The following is a 16,824-nucleotide window of genomic DNA, read 5'->3' on the forward strand; positions in this document are numbered from 1 at the left end:
TGCTGGAAATGAAATGCAGTAGCTTGTAGAGCTTAAACCTGACAGGCGAGCTCTAATTATGCTGAATATTTCTCTGTGCTCTTTTTAAGTAATACTAGCGTACAGGTAAAGTGATATCTGGCAAACGGAACGCCGCGTTTCCATTAATATTTTTCAGGTGTTGTTTACTCGAAAGCACTGATTGTGTCACTGGTGTTTATACAAGCGTGGCTGCAAACGGAAAAGGCGCGGTCACCCGTTCCTTGACACCGGGGATGTCCAGCCCGTGGCTACCGCATGAAGGGCAGCTGAAGAACCGGTGAGGTGCAGCCTCCTGCGCTGCGGGGGCCCGGCGGCGTTGCTGGCAGGGCTCTGCACACGGGTGGGGGTGGGGGGTGCGTGCGCTGCTGCTGCGCTTAAGCCCCAGCCCAGGAGGAAGGGATCTGGCAGGAGCTGATGGGGCAAGGCCTGCTCGTTTGCCCAGGGACCGAGCGGCGCGGCGGGCCCTCTCCCGGCCCCGCAGGAAGGCGCTGCTTTGCTTGCTGCTACGAGGAGGCAGCCGGTTTGGCGGCTGTGAGCTACCGGCATCCCCGTCTGCGAACGGGCGGGGGAGCCCCGGCGCTGGGACTCGGGCCTCTGCCGCCCCCCGCCGCCCCCCGCCGCCCGGGTCGGGGCTCTGGCCCGAGCAGCGCGCAGTGCTGTGGGAGTTGGTTTTGAAAAGTCATGCCAATTTACAGCGCTGAGAGCTTCTTATAAACACAAAAATTATTTTATGTGAACTTTCAGTCCTTTTGACTAGCTGTCAGAGGTTTCTTGAAGTTCTTCGAAGAGAAGAGGAGAGACAGATAATGAGCCTTCAGTGTTCTGTGGATAAAACTAAGACGTGTACTCCATCAGTTTCACTGGAGGAGACGTGTATCAGCATTTAAAAGTAGAAAAATGGCAGCACCTCTAAACGTAAAATTATTACTGAATCCAAAGAGTAGGATTTTAATGAAAAGGATTACCCCTAGAAAAAGTTTGCTTGAGGAACCAAAGGCTGGACGGACAAGACCAACTAAAACCTTGCTGTTGTCTCTTGTTTTCTAAATGTTAGTATTCAGTTTATTGTGTGACAGAAACAATAAAGTTCCTGAACGCAGGAATTTTACTCCCCAGCTCCCCATCCCCCTGCCCCTAAAATCAATGTAATGTGAAAAAAGAAAGAAGGTAGTGCACATTTTCTCGTTCTTCTTTTCGTACCTGTACCTTTGTACATACTCAGTTAGAACTTCTTACAGAAATCCCACCCAGAATGAAACTGTGAAAGTAAATAAATTATGTAATGGAATTCCGATCATAAAAAGCAATGGTCTATATTAAGTCATTTTTATGAAAGAACTTTCCCAGTTTAAATCCTGTGTCATTGCATCCCTCTCAAAAGGCAGAGAAGAGCCATTAACCACTGAGTTCAGAGGACTGAAATAGGCTTTTCACTGGCTACTACATGGAAACCTAGTTACCGTCTGAAATAATATCCAGGATTAGGCTGCGGGGCAGATGCAAGGTTCTGCAGAATACCTGCAGTACTCTTATCATGTTCTGATATTGAAAAATGCTCTGAAAAAATGACATTGCATGTATGAAATGTGAATTTTGGATTATTGAATATTAGGTCATGGAGGCTTTATGCTACCCTTTGATCAGCATAAACCAACGAAAGGGAAGGTTTTCAGAATATTGTAGAAATCTGATCATTAGTGTATTTTTAGATTTGCATCCATATTTTGTTAATGAAATTTGATAGCATTCCCTATGTACTCTTATATATGTGTTTTATAGAATATAGGTTGGTGTTTCAACACTTTCTGTGTCTATCTTTTAGCTGTGACATATTTTTGTGTAGAATGGTATTTGCTAAGTAGGTTTTGCACAAAGCAAAATCTAGTTGTATGATGAGGAAACTGTCCTGAGTTCAGTCATAAGTGTGATTTCAACAGGGCCGCCTAATTTTAGCTCCATCTCAAATTATCATTTTCAGTTTTCTCAACAAACTTCTTTCATCCTATAGTTTAAAGAGGGACCTTTGAAATACAAGGTGAGAAGCAGATCTGGTGGAGTAGGAAGTCTATTGAAAAGTAAGAATGAATGAGGAATGTGTTTTTTTAACAAGGCCAGAGACTAGTTTAGAAAAATGGTAATCAAAGACTGTTTATAGTGTACATTTGTATTACTTCGGGATAAGTCATGATGTTATATGAAATATTTTCTTGAAAAAATTCTATTTAGCTACTTCCCATCTTCATTCCCTCAAGGAAAAAAAAAAGGTAGGAAAATTGCATGTTTCTGTTAAAGAGAAGGAAGGGATATCCCATAACTTCACGCATTTATCATCTGATCATGTGCAAACCTTTTTCAGTGCAGGGATAAACAGAGTCACGTTAAATTTGCTGTGAGCTCGAGCCTCTGACAGTGCTCATTTTATCAACAAAGACAAATGAAGGAGCAGAAATTGTAGCACAGCCTCTACTATTTCATCATTGTCAACCTTAAATACAATCATTCACTGTTGATAGGTTTTTCTCCTTCCTTCTCCCAACAACACTAAGCTGTCAGAATCCCTCCTGATATGGTCCAGATCCCCAGTAGCAGTGATTAAAAAAAGAAGGAATTAAATTAGCTTTTTTAATCTCTCTCTCGATAAATATCCTATTTTCAGAAAAAAGCTCTGAAAATTTCTCTTTCTTGCTGTAGCTGCCATTTCATTAAAAATGATGAAAATAAATAGAGTGGTTTGACATTAAGTGTGTATAGAAACTGGTGATTAGAGGCGTCTTAAAAGACAGTGAATACTGAAGAATAGTGGAAATTCAGTTTTCAGTGGATGTTTGTTTTCTGTAGAGAATTCCACATGAAATACCATATATAAAGCTACACACATTTAGAAAGTGCCCAGTCCTGATAGATTTTACTGATAACATGCTACATTGACAGATCTAAGGACTCAAAGGAATTACCTCAGGTAACAGTTCCTCACGTGAATATGAGGAAAAACTTCTTTCCTGTGCGGGTGCCAGAGCAGGGGCACAGGCTGCCCAGGGAGGGTGTGGAGTCCCTTCCCTGGAGACATTCAAACCCTGCCTGGACGCGTTCCTGTGCCCCCTGCTCTGGGTGTCCCTGCTCAAGCAGGGGGGTTGGACGAGATGATCTCCAGAGGTCCCTTCCAACCCCTGCCGTTCTGTGTTTTTGTGATTCTATTTAACTAAGTTTAAAAATTACCAGTAGCTCTTTTAGGTCTTAATTTTTAGCAATTTTTATAAAGCTTGAACTGTAGTTTCATGCCAGACTCCAGAAGTAAGATCAAGTACAGTTCTACAGGAAGGAGCACAAGAGTCCAAGCTTTGCTGAACCTATTTCTAGGAAGACAACAAGTGAGGTTACTGTAACTTTGCTTTATGGATTTGCAGAGGTGAAGCAAATTAGTTGTGACATTCACCTCCCAGCCTAGAAAGCTCCTAAGACTGCACACCTCATAAATCCTTTCAAAGCCCCACTCAGAGAGTTAAGTAGGATTTAAGTGATGCATAGGCCCTGTGCAGGCCAAGAGCACTGGTGTGAATTTCACTTTAATGACCTGCAAGTCAATAGAATTAGACTAGCATGAAAAGAGTAAAGAATTACTTAGAAGACCCTATGACACTGTAGCACTGTGTGTTATTTAAATGTGTTATTTTCCTGCGCATCTGTATTAAAATAAACAGATTCCCCCTCCACAGGATGTAACAGCTATACAAAAAGATTTAAAGGGTAATTAAAACATCAGAAGGCTCTTCAGATCTGGGATTTCATTATTAACTCAGAAAGCAAACTGACTTTGAGTGTGAACAAAATTTCCATTTTCAATAGCCTGTATGGGTTTTTGTCTCCTAAAAATTAATGTTCTGGCATACTTTTTGCATGTTAGTAGAACCTTTAGTTAAGCCTTTGGACCATCAGAAGCCTCACTTCAGCAAGCTGGATCCTGAGCTTCTGAAAGGACTTAGTAACTGAATTTAAATGCAAATTTTACTGATTGACATCAGCCTAGGATTTCCAGAGGTGCAGTATCAGAGGAATTAAAAAAGCGTATATCCTTTCATGCAAAGCAATGTTGTTAAAGAAAGGGGGGTAGAAACAGCAGGTACCTTAGGTCATATAATCAATGAAATGAAAAAGATGAATTTACAGACCCCCAAACCCAGCCTGATATTCCTTTAATAGTTGCTGAGAATTATATCTAATACTATGCTAGCCATTACCAGAATGGGAAGATATTCTCTTAATCTTTCTGTGGTGGTTCAGCAGGCAAGCCTAGGGGAATAATGGATGAAAGGCTGGGTGTCAAACTGAATATGGAGTCAAAGATATGGCTTCTTCTGAAAAGAATAATGAAGTGTTTCAAGGTGCGAGTCTATCAGGTGTTGTTAAAATGTAAGGGGACAGAACTGTGTTTTCTCATCTGGGACTGGCTGCTGAGACTCAAGGTGGTTTTGGTGTGTTTGGTGTTTTTTTTTTTTTTATTATTCCCATTCTTATTAGTCCAGAGACTTCTCTAAAAAATATGCTGATTTCTGTGGAATCATTATCCAGATGGAACTACCAGTAGGGTACATGAGACAGTTTAGCTAATTGAAATATTCTGAAAATAAAGATGGTTTGTTTTACATGCTAACTTCAATTTGCAGTCATCTCTGCAGATTTAGTTAAGTCATTAACGTACAAGGAATGGCGATACAGTGCACATTTTGATCTGGTGTATATGTTTCTTTATGATAAAGGCAAAAGCGAATATACTTGAGGGGTGAAAACTTTCCTGAATGAGCAGGTCTCAAAAAAATTGTTCGGTACTATTATGTCTTTTAGATTATTAAAATTCACTAAATAGAGATAACTAGAGACAATTCACACTGATACCCTTTGTCTCATCTTTGCATAGCAGAAAGCAGGAAGAGATCAATGTGTGATGGAGAGACCTGTTCACTTGTGGTGTTATACCCAGTTAGGAAGGATGTTGGGATACAAATTCATAGAAGGTAACCAGAGGGGGAAAGTGATTGTCAAAATTATAGGTTACTTACCCTTTGTCTGTTGGCAAAGAGGAAAAAAATGAGGTGGGTGCAAAACATGTAAGGAAGTTTGTAATGAGAGGAAAGAAGACAGTTGTTAGAGGTATTTCAGCACTTGAGGATAACCAGGCTGTTTTCCTTTCAAGGGAAAAAGACACGCTATCATAGCTCTATGTTAGCATGCATTGTACATCATATACAACATCACAATAAATATGTCCAACATAGCCTGATTTCAAAATATTACACATCAGCTGAAAAAATTGCAAAACAAATTGGTTTTCTTTAAATGACTGTGGTGTTTAACACGGTTTTCCTCTCCACGAATGTGATTTATAAGTTTTTTTCCTATATATATTAGTCTTGTTACCTGTATAAAATTGATGTGTGTCCTGTGATGCTGTAAATGGATAAAGAATCAGAGTTTTGTAGCACAGATATTGTGAGGACACCACATGACAAAGAGATGAAGTGTCAGAAGAATGCAATTTTGATTTAGAGAGATCAGTCTGGCTTTATATTGCAGATGGGGAGCTAGAAAGAGTACTGGGAATGTGAGATGTTTCTAAACTACAAATTTACATCCGTATTTTATATTCCATAATTTTATAGGGATTTTGACATGCCGGTGTTCAATAAGGAAGATAAATTTTCTTCGGATTGTTGGGGGCGGGGAGGGGGGGAAGAAAATGTTATCAAAACCATAGCTTTGCACAGTAAAAATGGGAATTATGTTGCTTTGCGTGAGGAATAAACAAAATCCAGTTGGCTATGTTCTTTTATAAATATAACTGTTCTTATTCCTGTCCCTGGTCACATGAAATGCCATCCATATTACATTGCCATTGATTCTGCTTATGTGATTTTTTTTCTTTTTCCCAAGACAAAGAGCCTGCAATATTCTTGTCTATTGATCTCCTTGCTGGAGACCCAGAACCATGGCATGCCAGAGAAATTCTTTTATATGCAGCTCTGCTGGGTGCTGAGCATCCTCGCCACCCCATAACAACTAGAGGAAGTGCTGGGACACAGACCTTCTATCACATTTCAAACAAAAGCCACTAGGCTTTAGGCTGAAACACCTAGAGAATGCCCTTACAGTGTAACTGAGTACGTTATAAAGACAGTACTGCCCAACAAGGAGGTGAAAGCAGGCAGAAATGGGACTGAAAACTACACTTAGCCCATTAAAAATAGGTACCTTTAAGATCCGACATTTCCATCCTTGCTTAACCTTTGAAATGTAGGAGGCAGTGTTGATTTTGTCTAAGTAACAACAAAATGCTGTTTGAAACAGTGAGTAAAATTGTGACGTTGATGATGATAATATTACAACGTTATCTGACAATCGTATTCCAGGTTAAAACCCTTAAACTTTATGTAAGGAACACTGAGTGGCATGATTTCATTTTGTGTGTGGGAAAGCAGATTTTTTTTTAAAACAGTGTTTTTTCTTAAAATCCTGAATTTTCTGCATCTCCAGGTGTACTTAATATCTCCTCAAATACTTCATAAAAAAATATTTTTTAGCATATTCTGGATAAAGATGTTAAATCAGTATTTCCCCAGATTATTTCAAGTGGTGGTCTCTCTGATTTCTTGAACCAAACAACAACAAAATAAGTCAAAAAAGAAAAATTCGCATCCAAATTACATTGCTGTCCAGCTGCCTCTGAGTCTGAGCTGTGCGTGCCACCAGATTCAGAAATACGGAAGAGACCTTGCTCAAACCCCTTTTCCCGTTCTCTGAAACCCACCTCCTCTTAAGCACATGAATGCAACCACTGTAACTTAGATCAAGAGAATTATCCCACAAAAGGATTCTTATGCAAGTAATCTATCATTCTCCCCCATGTCCCATCAACCTCTTCATCCAGAATGAGATGATGAACACATTTTCCCCGACATTAAGTGAAAGAAGACTGTGGGTATGTCATCATTTCAAAGTGACAGGGTTTTGTTGAATAGGGCATTGTGCAAAAGACAAAACATAAAGTAGCACAGAATTATACCCACAGTTAATGCATATTGATGGTCCAGTTGACAGTTAACTAAAATATTGCACATTTCCGTGTTCTTTTGGTGTCCAAGTCCTGCAAATCTAATTAATTACAAATGCTATAAAGTTATAGCTTATGTGTCACTGGTGCCTTATGGCTTTCAAAGAGTTTATGAGTGCTAGAGGGTTGAACGACAAATAGATTTTGCTATCAAAAGAAAGTAAATATATGCAAGGTAGTATTTTCATTCCATATATTCTGTTAAGTAAGAAACTACGCAAATACATGTTAAAAACGGTGGTTAAATGAGAGCTATGTAACAGCACCACATTCGGTTGTTCTCTGAGAAGAAAAAAATATACAAAATGTTAATTGCTTGCAGCTAAAACTTCTATATTCCTGGCTCTGCATGAGTGAATGCTGTTGGAAATAAGTTCATTATTTGACATTGTCTTCAAATAGGGCTTGTGTGGGATTACAGGGTTTTTTTCATTCCAAATACAGGGGTAGTTCTTTAGCTGGCATAAACTGTCATACGTCCCCAGCTGTCAATATATCTATGACTGTTTTAGCAGCTGGCCTAGATGGTGCACTATAGAAGCTGGGGTAATTTTACACCTCCTCATTCACTCTCAGTCACCAATTCTTGAATAATCTAGTTCTTACAGTTTCTCCACCATGAAGTTTTCTTTTAATGCAAATATCCAGCAGGAACTTTATAAGAATTTTAAGGAAAAAAATTTGTAAGTCTAAGTGGAAAGGGCACTTTTCTCTCCATCGAGATTCTGTTTGGTTTGTTGGAATATGTGTTTTCTTTTGGAGAGGATTTTCAGGGATTATCTTCCTTAGGCCAGTGCAGAGGTTATCTTCACCTCCCAGTCATGAACAGCAAGGAGAAAAGGACAGAGGTGGAAGAGAGGGTAAAGGAGACTTGCAAGAAAAGGCATGAGAAGAGGGGCATGAAACTGAGCTGAGGGATTATTCAGGAAGGGAGATTTGATGACAAATAATGGGAAAAGAGTTGCTACATAAGGAGGTAGAAACAGAATTGTTGTGTGATGTACTAGGTTGTTATAAAGGAGACTGGAGGGAAGGGCAAGGGATTCCAGAAGATATGAGTGGAGTAAAGTCAGAAGGCTTCCTGGAAGGGAGATTAATAGTAGTAGTGGTAGTTTAAGTGGGGGGGATGGGGGACACACGACTGAAAAGAACAACTTAAAAAAACAGAGAGAAAAAAAGAAGAGAAAAACATTGCAATTATTTGTACATTTATGAAATAGAAGTTATTTGCAAGAGCATTATCAGGTGTCATTTTACTCTCCATCTCCATTCTTCCAGTTCCACTGAGAGAGATTTGAATGTCATGTCCTTGGAATGAAAACCTTGTGGTTTCTGTGCTTGTAAAAGTAGAAAAGTGACATTGTTTGGATGGGTAAAATTTCTTAAGCATAATAAAAAAGAAAAGTTAACTTCACAGTGAATCTGTTGAAAACAAGAAAGTTTAGCAGATTCCTTCCTAATATTTGTTATTCCCAATAATTGCCATTATGTGGAATTATTTGTGCCTGCTTTCTTTATTGCACCAGGATATATTTCAGCTTTAAGGAGAGCAGCACTCTCTTCAAATGACTCTGGCTTTTACCTAACGATCCAATAAGTTAGTGATTGTTTGATGGGTACATATTGTGTTTCAGGTCTCAGTGGGAAGTTGCCAGGACTTTTATTGAGTGGTAATATTTTCCTCTTGCTGGTTTTGGATTTCTCTGTGGATCAGCATTTAACATAACGTTTTCTGTTACAATTAGATTGAAGTGCCAGAGATTTGTTTTTCCTTCATTCAATTTTTGTAATTGGGTAATTCCTTAAAAGGTTATCTTAATATAGTAAATGCACTACCTCTATGAATGAGACATGCTAAATGATACATGGATTTTTGCTATTAGGGCTTTGTACTAAAGACTTTTTATATAAAATTTACATCCTGGCAGAAGATAAACAGTAAGTTACAGAACAAACCAGAGTGCTTTTCGTAAGTGCTAGGCTTGCTTGTAAACAATACCCAAAATCACAGAATTCCAAAGAAAATCCTTATTCTTTTGAAGTCAGTGGCCTGATCTCTCGCAGCTGTAAACTGGCCTGTGCTCATTTTGGTGAGCAGTATTAGGTAGGCTTATACTAGTTAAGGACCTATCCTAGGGGACTGTGCAAATTATGACTTTGGTTGTAGTTTTCATTGACGCCGCTTCAATCTGTGAACCACTGTAATAGACGGCAAGAAAATTGTGACTAGTATATTTTTATACCCTAGTGACTGATGTTGAATGATTGAGTGGGTGGTTGTGACTTGCTGGAATTTGTTGAAAAATAATTATTGAAACATGGCAAATGTTTCTGGCTTAGTCTGAGTTGCAATTTGTTATTAGTTTGTTTGCAGATCTCTTCAGTCTTCAAGTTTTCTCTCTCTGACAATATAAAGAAATAAACTCTCAGCCTTCAATAAACAGTCTTTAATAAGCAACATGAATTATGTTCTAGTTTTATTGTATTGGCCTTTTTTTGAAATGAAGCCTAAAAAGCTGTTGCAACTCCCCAGGTAGTTCAGAACACTTGATTGTCAAAAAAGTAAAAATTTCACAGAGTAAAATATGTCTCTGAGCACCTTGTTTCTGGTGAAACATGAAGTTATCATTAAAAAAATACTAGTGAAAGATTTCTTTTTGATGAGGTTTCACCTCCCTTTATCTGGTTGCCTATAGTAAGAAAAATATTTAACAGAGAAACTGCAAGACAGACAAAATATTTAAAACCTCTTGTAACACACCTTCGAAAACACCACTGGGTGGGCTAGCAACGCACACGCTAATGCCTTGAGTCTTGTTAGCCCAGTCATCCAGTAGACCTTAGCAGCAGATTAACAGACAGCTAAAACATAGAGAATGAAAAGCTCAAATACAATAAACCACTAGTGGATTAAAGTAGAAAAAAAGGCATAATCCTTGATGGTAAACCCTTTAATGCATACTAAACACTTTCCTAATATGACCGTAAGCTAGTTTTGAGCCTGTTATCAAATTCTGTCAGATGCTGATCTTTCATTTACTGTAATATTTTTAAAGCAATATGGATAATATTTTATTATTAGGGTTGAATAATTTATTTATGCACTGTTTCCTCTGACCCCTGGGGAGCATATAGACCCATGTTGTCATATGCCATAGACGTGATCAGTAACATATAGTCCTTAAACCAGTGTTTTGTAACTGAAGTAGGCATTGAGTAGTGGAACCAGGGAGAAGAGATTGTGAAATATTATCCCAAGGCAGCAAGGATCACAGCCAAAAATCACTCAGGTTTCTTCTGCATCCATCACTGAGCCATAGTGCTCTTGAGGGATGATTCATTCTTATATTTCATGCTGGTGTGCTTTGACACATGTAGTCATGTGCATGAAAACCTAGCTGGTAGGTGAAAATTTCAGCCTGCTACTGGGTGGAAATTTAAGAAATACTGAAGGCTATTGAGATCTCTTATGTTAAATCTTAGTCACCTGTCTTGGATTTTTTTCATAGGGTTTGATTTTTGCCTTTTTACTCAAACCATGCAGTATCAGTAAATAATGCCCTGAGTACCTTGCAGACAGGCACATAGAAACAATGTGATTGTTTACCGAGCAAAATTTCCATTGTTGAGAAAGAATGTGGCACAGTTAAGACTAAAAATATGAAAAGGAGATATTTTTCATTTGTATGCTAGTACAGGAATACTTTCTGCTGTTTGTTTAATAGTGAATCAACTAGATCACCATTAAATGCACTTCTCTAAGCACTTCCAATTCTGAAGATGAGAAAAACTGTTGGCAGTCTCGACAGATCATGGAAACATGCAGAGTAGAAACAGTACTCACTCATAGTCTGTCCAAGGTGACCAGTCAAAGCATTCTATCTATCTATTGAGCATACCAAAATTAAAGAGTCAAGCTATTTAATTAATTAATGCTGCTATTAATTATGTATCAAGCATTGATAGTGTATTAAATTCTGTATGAAGAAGGGAAGGAAAGGCACGATTCCTTCCTTAAGAGCCCACAGTCTTAAGCGAGAGAGTCACACAGACTCCACCAGTACACGTGGCAGCCCCAGAGGAAGGTCCACCTTAACAGCAGCCTGGGAATTTCATTTGTTTCATTTATGTAGTGGGTATTCAGGTGACACAGAGTTTGCAAGAGTATGCGGGATGATTGATCATGTTGAAACCTGGGTATGTAACCTTACAAGGTTGGATGTGACATGTGTTAGAGCTGATATGCAAAGGTGTCTGAAGGAAAGAGAGAAGCAAAGGAGGATTTTTCTTTCTATTAGACAGAATCCATTAGAAATTCACAGCTTCTAGAATAAACTATGATCCATATTGTTTGGTTTTATGTGACAATATTTACATAAAGGAGCCGGGAAGCTCTGTTTTCTGCATGAGAGGACAGAAATATTTGAAGCGTCTAACTGATTTTACTTTGGTGTATTCTCGCTCAGCCACTGCAGTTGTTTCCTGTGATTGCCAAAGAAATACTCCATGGATACTTTTGGTAGTGGGTGCCAGAAGCTGGAGTTTAACATAGTGATGTTTATTTTAACTGGTCTTCCCTGCGATTTCCTGTAAACACCGATGAGTATGTATATTTGCAGAGAAGACGTTTCAGCCACATGCGTAGCCAAATTAAAAAAAAAATCTACATCTGTTACTGGAAGCAAGAAAAATGAAGCCTTCTGAATTTTGCTAAAGAATCATCTGAATTCTTAAGCATAGACTTTTAGGTCCAATAAATCATATGCCCACAGTATGGGAATTAATATTATTCACACTGGCAGAAGTTCTGGCCTTTGTAATACAAAAGCGTATATTCAGGTAAAAAATCTGAAATACTAGAATACCATACATTAAAATGTGTGTCAAAGTTACCCTTCTTATTTTATAAATTTCTTTTTAGCTCAAGTGTTTAAGTGACAGTAGACCATTTTATTTCTAATTATGTTGAGCCTTCTACATTATCTTCAGAATCGTACCAGCATGTAAGCAAAATACAGTGAGTGAGAGTATTTGATATTTGTGTTAATTTAGATTACAGTATGGAAAAAATGAGAAATAGCCTCTAAATAAAAGGCAGCTGAGAGAATGTTGGACTCAAAATAAACAGTCCAGACATTGGTACAAGGGCAAACTGCCTGCAATATATTACTAACTTTTACATTTGCAGCAGATTTCACCCTCTCACAGAAACAGACAACAGATCAGTTGTTAAAAGAAGCTACTTAAGTATTGGATATACTGACTAGAAGAACCAACATTCTTAAATAGAAGAACCAGGGGCCTGAAACACTGCTTGGTTTTAACTGGTCTGTTTAAATCAAAGTAAGCAGACATGGAGCCAAGTAAAGGAAACCATTGCTGTAGTTTAGCTCTGAGCCATGCTAATGGTTGTTTGCCTTTATAGCACCAAGTCATATCAGACCAGCAGGAGGTCACAGTGAGGTCTGATGCATGGTGGAGAGTATGGTAGGATTTATGACTGTTACTAGGTGAAAATAATAACATAGACTTTATTTCCTGGAATTATGTCAGAGATTCTTACTGCTAAGCATAAAGTTGAGATCTGGGAAAAAGAGCTTTCAACAGTGAAACAGAGAATATGGAAGATTCTTTTAAAATCCTCGAAGTCACTTCAGACTTTCTAGTTCATAAAGGAAAATTGGTGAGATACTGTAAAAGGGAGAGAAGCTGGAGAAGCAGGTTAGCTCTTTTTACCACCATTTTCTTTTCTCGGTAGTGAAGTCTAGAAAGGAAATCTCTTATGATGAAAAGCCAATATCCATCTTCTCAAAGACGCTAACTTTTCCTCTTCTCACAGAGTGTACTATATGAAAGTCATCAGCCTCATTTTAAAAGTTCAGTAACCTGGATGTGGGAGCACTGATTTCTGTACACAGGGGAGGGGCAGGGGGGTCAGCGACATTTTTCTCCAATAAACTGTTCAGCATCTGGTTGTAAATGTAAAGATTTGATGATGGATCAGCTCTCCCCTGCTTAGGCTAACAAGGGCCAGGAGTCCACCAAATAAAGAAAAACCCCTTCATAATTTTAGTAAGCTGAGATGCACAGAGACCATAAAGAATTAATTAGGACACTTCAGTGTTAAGAAATACTGCTCCATGCCATGCTTGAGGCCACCACCTCAGTTCTGTTGCTGGTCCCTTGGGACTGAACATGCTGAGCGGGACTGAGTTATGAGCAGTTATCTCTGAGTCCATGGCACAGTTAGTGAATAATCCAGCTAAAACATCTACAAGCAATCGAGTCATAGCTAAAATACAGCAGCAGAATTCAAAATATTCTTTACCAATTTCCCCATAACTCCCATCTTTCAGTCTGGTAGTACTCATTTCCTTACACCAGGTAGTTTCCCCTGCTGTGCAGCCCTCAGGCTTCCTAAGTTTCCACATTGTCCTGATCTCTACCAAGCACCCAATTTTCCCTGGCCTCCATTTTCTGTATTGTCCCCAGTCTCTACAATTTTCCTTTTATCGTCACCCCCCACTTCTCTAGGTGTTTACAATCAGATTACACAATGCAAACACATAAACTAATTTGCTTGGCTGGCCAGTTAGCCATCATCTGCCCTACTTTGCTTTCTAATCCAGAAAGGTTATTTGGAGAACTAAATGTTGTGTAATTCTATTGTAGGGATTTCCAGGGAGATATATTAAACTGCCTTACGAACAGGACCTGGTCCCCAGACCATCCCTTTAACCAGTGGTTACACCCCTTCCAACAAATTGTAAATGAGGTGGGGGTTCTGTGGAAAATACAATGAGCAAATGTAAATATGAAATTAAAGCCTAATAATGCATGTGCGCGGGGAGGGCGAATTAAGGCTACACTTGTATCTCATAGCTTTGACTGGTTGACTCTAACATACTGTTTTACTGGTCCCATTCATGTTAGCTTAATTGAATAAGTATTCTACCTTTATAAATGTGGGGGTTTTTGGTGAATTTTTAGATACATTTTTATGTCTGGAAATGTTTAGGGAAAAAAGTAAATCCTAACAATCTTATTTCATTATTGTACGTTTTTTTCTGCCATATATCATAGCAGAGCTCTTTCATAAGAGAACACTATGAAAATAACCATTTAAAAGAATTATATCTGAAGCACAAAAATCTTTTGAAAAATTCTGTAACTTGATTTTGTTTCTGATTCAAGACATGCAAGTACCTTCTTTTCCCAACAGTGAAAACTCTTCTCTGTGGAAAAGAGAAATTAAGTCAAAATCAAACACTCAAATCTTTTTAGTTTGCACAGCATGTTGTACTCCATGCAGAGGGATCCACTTAAAATTCAAAATAGCACTTCATACATAATCACCTTCCATACTGCACAGGGTGTGTTAACATTTGTGCTTATCTAAGGAGGAGTTACATACAAGGGAATGAAGAAGTATTTGGCACTTATTAATACAAACTAATACCCGTGTGAGTCACACAAGACTACAGCCAAATAAAAAGCTTCTAGCATTTATTAAAAAGCTTCTAGCATTTATTTGTCCCTGTTCTGCCTACAGGGACACCAAATTTCTAATAATGCATCACTATTTCTGAAGACAGAACTCGGCCCCCTGTTTCACAGAACTTCCGTTGACTGGCAGCTTACAAAAACATGGACATGTTGAACGGTGGGCAGCTAGATTGAGGTATTTAAGATAGTCTTAATAAACAAAAGTGAGAGGAAAATTACTCTGTAAACATAACAAAGAGAGAGAGCAGTTGCTTAATTTTACTGATTTAGTCATCATATTGGTTCAAGTAACTGAAAGGGTCAAAGTCCATCTTAAAAGGGAAGCCCTAATGGATACTAGGTATCCCCTGGAAGAAAATTAATTTGGACTAGGTTTGTGAAGTAAGTATTGCCTGAACATATTAAGGGACAAGCTCTGACACCTTTATACGGTATGCATTTGAAAAAGTCTGATAAATTCATAATGATTATCCATATACTTCTTTGCATAATATTTGATTCTATAAATAGGAACACAATACATTTCTTGGCCAGTGGAAGATTGTTTTATGTGCAGTACTTAAAAGCATTTAATTCGATCTAAATTAGAAGTCCAAGTGATGAAATAATAGATAATTCTGCCTCTTCAAATATTTGGGCATTGTCCAAAATGTCTACCAGGGCTTTGTTAAGTTCCTTTCAATGTCTAGTATTCAGTAATTCAACAAATGAATTGAATTTTCCATTAAAAAATTATTAAAAGGCTGGAGGAAAGTATCCCTTTTATATTGTGCCTTATTGAAAGGCAATTATTGTCTTGATCTTTCTACAGAAATCATATTTGTACTCCTTGGAATTATCGTTAACGCATTACAGATAAGAATATTTTTTTAATATACTATACTCTATTTTAGACTTCCTAATAGAAAATGTAAATGCTCATTCCTTATCAAAAGTGTTATTCATAACATTTATATTTAATTTTTATGCCAATTAATTCTATTCTTCTGAAAGATTTAATATATGCAGTAATAATTTTGACTCTTGATACAATCGTTCTAAGCATAAAGAAAAAAGAACTTTAGCGAAGTTGTTCATACATCTGTACATCTCTTTCTCCCTCTCTGTGCATTTCAGGTCCTGGGTGGATTCAAGGTGATAAGCCCTTGAGAAAACCATAATGTGATTATCTTGCAGAGAGGTGGTAGAATAAATAAGATTATCCATAACAAGCTTAGCTACTGATGAGTTCAGGCTATGCTGATACAGAAAGTCCTGACACAATTGTAAGGTAATAACAGAAAAAGTACAAGCGTTTGCAAAGGAGAGAATACTGCTTGAACTATGAAACCTTCCATGATTAATGCAAACTCACCTACAGTCTTTTACATATAAGCTTTACTGCATTTTCCACACTTCTTTCATAGGCTATTCCAGGGCGGACTTTAAGTCTCCTTATGCATATCAAAATTGATATTATTTAAAGTGTGATAGTTTTTAGCTAGATTTACTTTTTTTGATTGACGCATTGCATTGCAACATTTCTTTGTGTTTGGAGTTACCCCTGATTCGTGTTTGTGAATGAATGATTTTGATAAATTATATTTATATGATCATGTAGGTCATAAAAATAGACCGGAGTATGTAGGCTGTCCTCCTGGACTATGAGAACACCTACCGAATGTCATCTGCTGTCATGTTGCATCAAGAACAGACACCATTATGTTTAATTTGTTTGTGTTTTTTAGGTAACATCCATTTTTACTGTTTCTTGCTTTAATCCGTCTTTGACTCCAACTGTTCGCACACTTATTCCTCTTCTTTTCTCTTAATTACTCCAACTCTACTGAAATTAGTGGAAAAATTGTTGCTGTGAAAGACAATCTAACCTGCAGTACTTCATTTAGCCTTTTGGATAAGAAGGAACATGTGTAGCTGTTCTATCTCATATACTACTGTCGAGTAACAAGAAATTTTACTCTGAATAGTTTTCTAGTAGTACTGATGTGACAAAAACAGTGTATACAGAAATGAAAAGGTTTCTTAAGTATCAGAATGAAGTGTACAATTTCAATACAAAAGAAAAGTTTTCTAAGCCGAGGTTTTCAAATACCAAGGACAGACGCAGCTTGCAACACTTTGATTTCCAGAAGCTTAGTTTACAGGGGGTTTTAAGGCTATTGGTTATTTTATCATGTCATGGAGTTGGAACTCAG

General features: G+C 37.9%; 1 long non-coding RNA gene across 9 annotated transcripts in view; it reads left to right on the plus strand.

Moving 5' to 3' along the window:
• The first annotated feature begins 207 nt into the window (after nt 1-207).
• The window catches only part of LOC135316396 (uncharacterized), a 93,399-nt gene continuing 76,782 nt past the window's right edge, over nt 208-16,824 (plus strand). For 5 of the 9 annotated variants that reach the window (XR_010375748.1, XR_010375747.1, XR_010375753.1 and 2 more), the window contains exon 1: nt 208-298. This is a non-coding gene — a long non-coding RNA (uncharacterized LOC135316396). Of the gene's footprint in view, nt 304-4,936; nt 5,031-14,675; nt 14,805-15,745; nt 15,900-16,824 lie in introns of all 9 variants that reach the window. The other 4 variants (XR_010375749.1, XR_010375750.1, XR_010375755.1 and 1 more) reach the window with 4 other exon arrangements.

This window comes from Phalacrocorax carbo, chromosome 1 (genome assembly GCF_963921805.1).
Source record: "Phalacrocorax carbo chromosome 1, bPhaCar2.1, whole genome shotgun sequence".
In the NCBI taxonomy this organism is placed as follows: Eukaryota; Metazoa; Chordata; class Aves; order Suliformes; family Phalacrocoracidae; genus Phalacrocorax; species Phalacrocorax carbo.